Source organism: Chiloscyllium plagiosum, unplaced genomic scaffold (genome assembly GCF_037043375.1).
Source record: "Chiloscyllium plagiosum isolate Xiang-an unplaced genomic scaffold, Cpla_swu_hap1 HiC_scaffold_13, whole genome shotgun sequence".
NCBI lineage: Eukaryota > Metazoa > Chordata > Chondrichthyes > Orectolobiformes > Hemiscylliidae > Chiloscyllium > Chiloscyllium plagiosum.
This window is the reverse complement of record NW_028270151.1, coordinates 21,576,322-21,586,870: the sequence shown is the minus strand read 5'-3', so window position 1 is coordinate 21,586,870 and position 10,549 is coordinate 21,576,322. Positions and strand designations below refer to the sequence as shown.

General features: G+C 41.5%; 1 pseudogene; it reads right to left on the bottom strand.

Moving 5' to 3' along the window:
- Positions 1–1,792: 1,792 nt before the first annotated feature.
- Positions 1,793–9,750, bottom strand: LOC122555647 (extracellular calcium-sensing receptor-like; annotated as a pseudogene).
- Between the last annotated feature and the right edge of the window lie 799 nt (positions 9,751–10,549).

Below are 10,549 nucleotides of genomic sequence, written 5' to 3'. Positions count from 1 at the left end.
ACACAATTTATCAAACACTATAGTTAAAACATAACAAAAGAAAGAAGAACATAATAATTTAACTGTATTGGAAAACTTAACGGGATAATAGATACAATAACTATTATGAATTAACTCTTCCTATATAGTCACATCCCATAAACACATCCCTTGACAAAAAGGTAAATTCAGATATCAGACTTTTATCACATGTAACCCAGTAGCAGACCTGGGGCGGGGAGGGGGGGGGGGGGGGGAGGAGGGGAAGCAGGCAAAAAATCCAGAGAGAGCAGCAGCCAATAGATATTTACAGTAGCTTCCAAACTTGGTGAGACTTCAACAGCAAAATCTTAAAACTAAAAAAAATGTCAGAAGGCACCCGAAAGCAGATTATTGTTCCACAGGTTTATTTGAAACCACAAGCTTTCGGAGCATTATTCCTTCTTCAGGTGAAATTACTTTTGCCTTTTGCCACATAGTCATTTCATCTGCGAAAGAAGCAGTGCTCCAAAAGCTTGTGATTTCAAATAAATCTGTTGGACGATAAACTGGTTTCGCATGAATTCTGATCCTGTCCACCCCATTTCAGCACCAGCACTTCCACAAGATGTCTGGGAAACTAAAAAAAACTCGGAATCCTGACCTGTGAGAGCAGTCCACATCCATCTAGGCTGCTTCAATTGTTCCAACTTTAAAAAAGCCTCTCAAGAAGTTTACTTCCACTAGCCAGTTCATCACCCTTGCAACAAAACATCTCTTAAAACAAATCAGGATAAAATACGTCTGTGAAAGCCACAGCATCGTTCAATACCCACTAAGGGCGAAGTTCAATCATTTCACAACTTTACCAAGTCTCTAAATGAAGCTTTATTGTTTCCCTAAATAACAAGGGGGCAGAACCACACCTCCACTCTGTATTTTGAAATCTATTTTTGTCATTATTTCTTTGACATTTGGGTGTAATCATCTCTTTAATTTATCTAGAACATAGAACATAGAAAAGTACGGCATAGAACAGGCCCTTCGGCCTACGATGTTGTGCCGAGGATCTATATCTATATCTGCACTTGAGTTTCTATTGTTTATTTCTCCTGAATCGTGACTTGTCTTTTTGCAACCTTCTTCTGCCCTCCTCCTGTACCAATGATTTTTTGGAGGTCGTGTTTACACCACTTATTACTGTATCTTCCCTAGTAATGAACTGGACCTCTTCACTGCCTACAAATATTTGCTAAAGGAATGCTACTAAAGTTTTCACAATGATAGTTTGCTTGACCTTCTAATTCTACAATTACCCAAACCTGGCAGGACACTATGACATCAGACTTTCCTCTCCACTCTTCCCGAAATAACAAGCTTGGGAGAACGGCTAAGCTCCGCCTTTCAGAACTGCCCCTTATTAAAATGCTTATATGTTTAGAACTGCCTAATTACAGAAATCTGGTTAACTTCCTTCGTGTTTCTTCCGACGCAGTATCTGATCTTCTCCTCTGTGAAAAGCACTTCTGCTATATACAACTGTCAATCCCTTTCGGCAGTCTTGTGTGAATTTAAAAAGCTGCAAGAGACCATCTTGTCAACTTTAGTCATGGACTGCTTCAACACAGACCAACACAAAATGCCAGTATCAATGCACTAGGCTATAAAATAGCCTTCACATATAACAAAATCGAAGTAAACTACATCTTTATTAGAACAAAACCAAAAGGCTATCGAAAATAAATGGAAATATTAAATCAGCAATAAATATTTATTTTCGAACGAAAATCACCAGATTGAATATTGTGCGAGGAGAAATAGAGGAGGTTTAGAACTATAGTGAAGACGCTTTGCCCATCATGTTTTTCTTCGTATTTTTTTCCGGTTTCACTAAGATTATATAACATTTCGGAGCAAAAATGCAGACAAGTAAACCAAAGCTTGACGCCCAAATAGCAAGCACTTCGACAGCCACTGTGTACTTTCCAGGAGAGCTGACATAAGCCGGAATAAAAGTGATCCAAACAGCATAGAAGATCAGCATACTGAAAGTTATATACTTCGCGTCATTGAAATTGTCTGGAAGTTTCCGGGCAAGAAAAGCTAGCCGGAAGCATACAGTGCAGAGAAGACCAATATAACCGGATACAAAATAAAAGGCTTTTAAAGAGCCCACGTCACATTTCAAAATAATAATGTCTCTATAATAGGTCATGTTTTTCAGTGAATAAGGAGGTGATACAATGAGCCAGATTGTGCAAACTAAACCTTGAAGAAATGTAAGAACGAACACGCCTAACCGTTGCTGCATGGGTCCAAACCAGTTCATCAAGTTGTTGTTGGGAAGAGTTGCTTTAAAAGCGATCACAACAAGAACGGTTTCCCGCAAAATACAGGAAATGCGGAGAACAAATACAATTCCAAACGCAGTTCGTCGCAACATGCAGGACCATCCGGTCGGTTTCCCAATGAAGATAAGTGAGCACAGGAAGCAAAGTATTAGCGCAAGGAGAAGAAGAAAGCTCAGCTCCGAATTGTTTGCTCGAACGACAGGGGTTTCCCGATGCTGGAAGAATACAGCAGCTGCACCTAGTGAAAGACACACTCCCACTATGACAAGTGCCACTAAGACATAGCCCAGAACCTCTTGGAAGGAAAGAAATTCAATCGTTTTGGGAACACAACGATCGTTTTGCCGATTGGGTCAGTATTCCAAAGGGCATTTCACGCAATCGGTGGAATCTGAAAGAATGAAATATTCTTCGTTTTAATACGCAAAAACATATTGTCCACAAGATAGCATTTATTCGACTCCATATTTGTACTTGCCTGTGCTTTGCTAATCTCACCATCGGCGCACTCTGCGCAGTCAAAACAACATATTGACTGACCCTTCCGGCTGACCTTTCTTGTTCCAGTAGGACAAGGTTCTGAGCAAAGCGCACGTGGAATCTAAAACAAAGGAAACCTGTGTTACCCATATATTGGATACATAACGTAACACACACGGAATTTATCATTGTTGGGGGTATGTTATACAGACGGGAACCCGTCTCTTCCACTGTGACCTGTAAGGTGTTTTTTCCCGTCAAATATTAAACAAATAGTTTTTTTCAATGTTGACTGTTCAATGCATTGTACCACCCCTTCGCTCAGCACATTCAAGATCAAACAATTCTCTGGATATTATATTTTGCATGCGAGGCCTCGATCCTATGAGTGACCAATCTTCTGCCACTAGAAAATGTGTGCCTGTGATTGTCTCTATGTCACATACCGTCGTGTGTGTTGGTGATCAAGCTTCCATGTCAAAAGAACTGGGTGATCCATGAACCTGCCCGACTTCAATGATAGTGGAACGCATCATGTATGCATTCAAGTATTTTCAAACATTTTCAGCTCAGTGGAGCTAACCAGTAAACCAACACCAGAACCCCATTCCCGGACTTCAGAGCCCGAATATCACAGAAGCCAGACCTCAGTAACCGAGCTATCCAGATATCGAGAAACAACTGAGCACAGTGGATACAAGCTAAACTCCAAATTGTCCAGAGATTTGTGGAATAGTATCCAAGTACCCTTGCTCACATCCGATAGTCAGCAAAATTGTAATATTATTTATGCTGTCAAACACTACTCGCTCAACAGTACAATGCAACTTAGAATTTTAGATTTAAACTTAGAAGGAGATTTTATTGGCATGTGTACTCAAGTACAGAGATACAGGAAGACAGTGAAAAGTGTACAATATTGCATTGTTCAGTGCCATCTTAGGCATGCATTCGGCTTTCTCTCTCCCTTTTCCCTAAACTCCTTCACTGTCCCCTGCGCAGGTTCTGCACGGACGGTAAATAGATTAAAATAGTTTTAAAAACTATGAAGGAAGAAAAAGCTACGGGAAACCGACGAGATAAATGAAAGAGAAGTGACTGTGAGGTAATTGCATTATCACCCCTAATTCCCTTCCAGTTAACACATCAACCATGAAGCACTTTACAATGAAATTGCAACATCAGTTTGAAGATTGCTTCGGATATCTTGAGTGAGGAATTGGTCGACGTGAATATAGATTGCATTTTTTAAAATGTATCGCCAATCTGTAGAACAGGTGTTGTAAACTATGTGTAGGAAGAGTCTCTAAAATGTATAGTTGAGACCTATCTGTGAAACTCTCTCATACGTTCAACGGAGGTACATTTTTTTTCCAAACTGCTAATGGTAATTATTGTCTGTTAGCTCGCAGCGCTGTTCCGTGACTGCAGCTGTATTAATACCACCTAAAGCAGTCATCCTCAATCTGCATGCGTACTGCCGACCAGGGGTAGCCACGCAAACTTGCATTCATGTCACATGATTTACAAGAATGACCGAATCTACAGCACAGGCACGAATTGTTCCTTGCCTCTTCGAATACACCATAAAAAGTTAGTGTAGCACTCTATGTCCACTCAAACGTCAATTATTTTCTCTCTCGCGAGTTTCTGTATCTTCCCATTAAACCCATCGATAAAACCATTTAATCTTTCTGCATACATATAAACAATATATTTTAAAAATCCAATTTCCGTGAAGAATTAAATGCAGGATGAATTCAAAACCGAATGGATAGGTTTCATTTCGGAAGCTTAGCAATAAAAAAAATTGAAGAGCATTTTTGAGATTTCATGTAAGCATTCTCTGGGTAACTTAACAGCATTTATGATTGAACAGCAGGTACCTTCTCTACGTCTATGCTACCAAGGCCTTCATAATCTTAAAATACGATATCAGATTATCGTTCTGAAAGTAACCAAACTTGACGATTGGTTACAACAAACAACTACAGAAATTACTAGATAAATGCAACACCCTAGTAGCCTCTGTAAAGAGAAAAAAGAACCAACGTTTTGTGTTCAGGGTTCCGCCATTTTGGCTCTAAACTTTCCAGATTTATCCAAATAATGTGTACAGAAAAATCCCAATTCCATGAAAAATTAAAAGCAGGACGAATTCAAAAACTAATGCTTAGATTTCATTTCGGCTGCTTTGCAATAAATAAAGCAATTAGAAATGGAGGATGAAAACTGCATTCCCAACTGTTGAGTCGCACAGAAATACTCACAGGGAGAATGAAGAACAAAATCAGATTTCAGGGTTCAGGGAAGAAATAAAAACGGGAACAAGTGCCCTAGAAAACTAAACAGCTATGTATAAAGCCAGGGCTCTATGAAAAGGCAATACATAAGGGCCTTACCAGTGACGCCCACAGTCTAACGGTTCATAAAAACACTTGCGCTGCTTTTGATTTTTTTCACATTTTAATGTCACTTTATTACTGTGGTTTCTCAGTGCCAATTGCAAGGGAAATACCTCATTTCCAGTGGAGCTCCACACGATATCTCGAATACTCAGGACAAGTTCTTGTCCATCTGGCGCGGTACCTTCATAATATCCAACGTTTACACTTTCAAGTGAACCGTCCAAATTCATTTGTAAGTTTATTAGGTCATACGTTGGGACTGGATCACCATTTTCGTCAAAATACACGACTTCCCCAGTATGATCAGTGAAATTTATTGAGTGTAGAAAGTGCAGCAGCTACAGAAGGACAATGAAAGTCACATTAACGTTTGACGGTCATTAGGAAGTCTGCATTACAATTAATTTAAAGAAATGATCACCAATAATTTAGAAATGAATAATGCTACAAATTAGCATCCAGACATGAACAAATACAGTTTGGCGAACCATCTTCCCTTTTTACAAGTTTCCGATCTTCCGTCTTAGATCAAAATGTCAATATTAGCCGGAATGACTCTAATTGAGAATATGTGGAGTCCAGCCGCACGGCAAAGACTTGACTGGCAGTGTGGAATAGCTTCCAGTGAGTGCTTAATTGTCAGAGTGACATGATTTACCTTAAACTTTCTACTGAGAACTAAAGCACCGTCATACCGTGAAAAGACGAAACTCGACAATGCCTATCTCACCACAAAACGTGGCATGCATATTTTGAGTACTTATCACATTGTTACCCGTGGCACACCCTTGGCTACAAATTAATCTTTTCATTTTCTTGCATCACAATAGCGACTAAACCTCAAGGTGTTGCTATCCTTGAAGGGATTCAGGCCTTGGAGGTCCTTATAATCATATATTTAGGCTTGATATATAACTTTCTGTATGAGTGAATCTGCAGTGTTTCTAAATGCCATTTTCATCTTGACGCATGCTTGTCATAATGGATTGGTTTTCTCATTCTCTGACGTAAATACTGTATTGGATTCTTCTGAACATGACTGATTGTTAAAAGGCAGCGTGAAAAAGGCCACAAATGAAAGTAAAATATTACACTCTACAAAATTGAGATCGATCTGAAAGAAATTTGAATTTTCTTCCTACCTGCCAGGGTTCAAATCTTGAAATGTGAGAACAAATATTATGCATGAAAGACCCATTGCCTTCTTCACATCTCAGCGTATCATCAAGTGCATGAGCGACAGCATAGACGGCTTTGTACACATGGTAGGAACTTCCCTCCATTATCGCTGGAAGGTAGGCATTTTCTAACCCATCGAAATGTTCACTCCCTGTGCATGACCGCACCTCAAATGTGGAACTTTCAGTCTTTGTTATGTCATCCTTCATGAAAGAGCAGGAGAATACAGTTTCCCAAAATTTCTTCACAAAAATGCTGTCAGGAAACCTTGAAGGATGAATTCTCAGAAGATAATCTCTAAGGCCAGCTATTTCTGCCTTCCGAGTTGTTAGACCAAGGGCCCCAGTGAGAAAGCTTGCTCTTTCTTCATGTGAGCCACTATCTTCCCGAACCGACCCTCCACTTCCAATCTATTGTATCCCCGTCACATTTTGGTGCAAAATCTCTTTAAGTAGTACTCGCATATCTCCACCATGCAGGAATCCAACCACAACCTTTGCGGTTGCCTCTTTCATTACCTGCACTATTTTGCTGATTTTCTCAGCGGGATCGGTTCTATAAAATGATTCGTAGTATGCGGTGCAAACCCCACTTTTTTTGGGGCCTCTTTGATAAATGTTCTCATGGCAAAATTCCCATAATCTGTGTTGCTTCTAACCGTCCCAATCCAATTCCAGCCAAACATTTTCACGAGTTTAGCAAGAAGTTTGGACTGATACTTGTCGCTTGGTATCGTTCTAAAGAAAGTCGGGTATTCTTGTTTATCGCTCAGACAGGAGCAAGTGGAATAATAACACCTGCAGAAAAAGAGAACAATATATATAAATATGATTTCATCATTTTTGGAGTCATTTTAAAAAATCACTACAATATTTTCAGTATCAATACATTTCGTTTATGAATTTTAATCATTGCAATAATAACTATAAACGATTAGATTAGAGTAGATTAGTTTAGATTAATTAGATTAGATTCCCTACAGTGTGGAAACAGGCCCTTCGGCCCAACAAGTCCCCACCGACACTCCAAAGAGTAACTCACCCAGACCCATTTCCCTCTGACAAATGCACCTAACACCTGGCCAATTTAGCATGGCCAAATCACCTGACCTGCACATTTTTGGACTGGGGGTGGAAACCGGAGCACCCGGAGGAAACTCACGCAGACATGGGAAGAATGTGCAAACTCCACACAGATAAGTGCCTATGATTAGAAATAATTGATCAAAATAAACCCTTTGTAGAGTTTTAGAAAAAGGACAAACGTCAAGCAAAAGTGTATTCTGGTCAGCACGTGGTTATATGAGACCTACCTCCCTGAAGGAACCAGTCGAATGTTGTACTGGAAACTTAAATATTATTTGCGTAAGAAATAAGATTTTTATGACTGGGTTTTGCAACATGTTGTTTCAGTGAATTCATGAGCACATGGAAAGTATGAGGGCGATGATGGCATAGTGGTAATATTATTGGACAAGTAGTCTAAAACACAGAGGATTTAGGTTTAAAATCCACTGTGGCTGATTCACAATCTTAAAACAATTAATCTGGAATAGACTAACAATCTGCTCTGATGAAATTCTGGGCTGCACGAAGGGTCAGTAGTTAACACTGCTGCCTCACAGCACTTAGGACCGTTTCAATTTCAATGTTGTGTGACTATGCGTGTGGAGTTTAGACGTTTTCCCTGGGTCTGCGCATGTTTAGTCTGGGCGCTCTGGTTTCCTCCAACGGTCCGAAAATGTGCAGTTTAGGTGGATTGGCCATGCTAATTTGCTCCTTCGTACTCAGGTACGTGCGGTTAGGTGATAGGCACCATAACTGCGGAGAAAGGGGCTGAAAGGTTTTCGGAGGGTCACGGCCCACTTCATGAGCCAGATGACCTTGATCTGCACTTTAGGGATTCTATACTTCTACCGATGTTGTAAAAATGCAATCAAATATTTGAAACGTTACCATCGGAATTCCGAATGTTCCAACTGTCCTTGCGGTAGCAATGGAAGATGTGGACGAATCACAGCCAATAATGGCCAAAACATTGGAGGAACCTTTACATTCAGGATATCCAATTATTCTTGCTTTCCATTCACCAAAGCCAGCGCTGTTTTCGAAGCTACCGCAGATGTCGAGCAGTCATCATGGATCTCATACCCCAGAGTGATATTCGGAAGTAGAGTTTTGCTCCGGTTTATTTCTTCAATAGCAAATATCATGGTTTGCAAATGGCGAAAGCCTGCCAAATCTAAGCTGCGGGGAGATATGAAAGGAAATAGTATGCATATTTTATTCGCTACCCGCTTCTGCGGATCTCATTCGTCCAGATCTCCTAGCCCTGCTTCCACACTCGCCTCAAATGAGAACCGCAACATAATCGCAAATTCTGAGTAACTGACGTAGGCTGGAACTCACGGTTTGCAAGAAAGGACTCTTTGGGACCCATGATCATGATTCAGAAGGATTATATTAGTTGTCCGCCACATGCCCAGTTTCATACCCTGATTCATGTCGTGTTTACAAGTGTTTAAAAGCCTGTTCGCCAGCGGGAGCCCCAAACACATACGATTCCAACGTCAACCTATCGGCAAAGCTTATGCCGACCCATCCCTCTCGTTACCTTGACATCCATTAAACTCGGGATTCGTCCGACGCACTGGAATCCCGGGTTCCGTAACAGCCACGAGCTCAGTGCTTCCAAAAATTCAGCACCCCTTTGTCTATCAAGCCCCAATCTGATCACCAGCCAACTCCCCCACGTAACCCAATTGCAAAACAAGTGCTGCTCATCTCTACCCCACACTGTTTTCTCGGACACGTTTGAGGAGCTACAATTAAATCATTGAAGGAATGAGTTCCTGCAACTGCTTCCAAACACCTAGAGACTCACAATGCATGTGAAAATGAATTAGAACTGCTGCAATCATTTGCAAACAGGTATCAATATCGTAGAAAACTTAAAAATGCTTAAAACAATTAAAATACGCACAAGATAAACGAATGGAACACCGCGCGATCTTTATCCTCATGGCTTCCTCCTATGACCCCAAAAGGAATAAGGTTCCGCGACATCCGAGTCCCAGTGCTGACCCTCACCAATTCTGCTGCTCTGTGAAATCAGGATTTTTTTTGTTTACTGCTCTGCCTAAACTTGGGCAGGTTAGATGGATTGACCATCCGGGTGGGATTCTCTTGAGAGGTTGATGACTTCTTTCCGCACTATAGGGATTCTATGATAACTTTACCTACTTTTCGCAATGCATGTCAGAAGGATTAACAGTAAATGAAGGAACATCATGAATCCCGTTTAAATGGACTGAAAATATCACCATCTTCACTCAAATTCGGCAAATTGTATTTTGCTTGAGTTTTGCAAACCATTTCATGTGATTCCCAATTGGGCACAAGAGCTAGCAATAGGAATCTTTGAGGAGAAAGTGAGGTCTGCAGATGCTGGAGATCAGAGCTGAAAATGTGTTGCTGGAAAAGCGCAGCAGGTCAGGCAGCATCCAGGGAACAGGAGAATCGACGTTTCGGGCATAAGCCCTTCTTCAGGAATGAGGAAAGTTTGTCCAGCAGGCTAAGATAAAAGGTAGGGAGGAGGGACTTGGGGGAGGGGCGTCGGAAATGTGATAGGTGGAAAGAGGTCAAGGTGAGGGTGATAGGTCAGACTGGGGTGGGGGCGGAGAGGTCGGGAAGAAGATTGCAGGTTAGGAAGGCAGTGCTGAATTCGATGGATTAGACTGAGACAAGGTGGGGGGAGGGGAAATGAGGAAACTGGTGAAATCCGAGTTCATCCCTTGTGGTTGGAGGGTTCCTAGGCAGAAGATGAGGCGCTCTTCCTCCAACCGTCGTTTTGTTGTGGTCTGGCGATGGAGGAGTCCAAAGACCTGCATATCCTTGGTAGAGTGGGAGGGGGAATTGAAATGTTGAGCCACAGGGTGGTTGGGTTGGTTGGTCCGGGTGTCCCAGAGGTGTTCTCTGAAATGCTCCGCAAGTAGCCGGCCTGTCTCCCCAATATAGAGGAGGCCACATCGGGTGCAGAGGATGCAATAGAAGATGTGTGTGGAGGTACAGGTGAATCTGTGGCGGATATGGAAGTTTCCTTTGGGGCCTTGGAGGGAGGTGAGGGGGGAGGTGTGGGCGCAAGTCTTGCACCTCCTGCGGTTGCAGGGGAAGG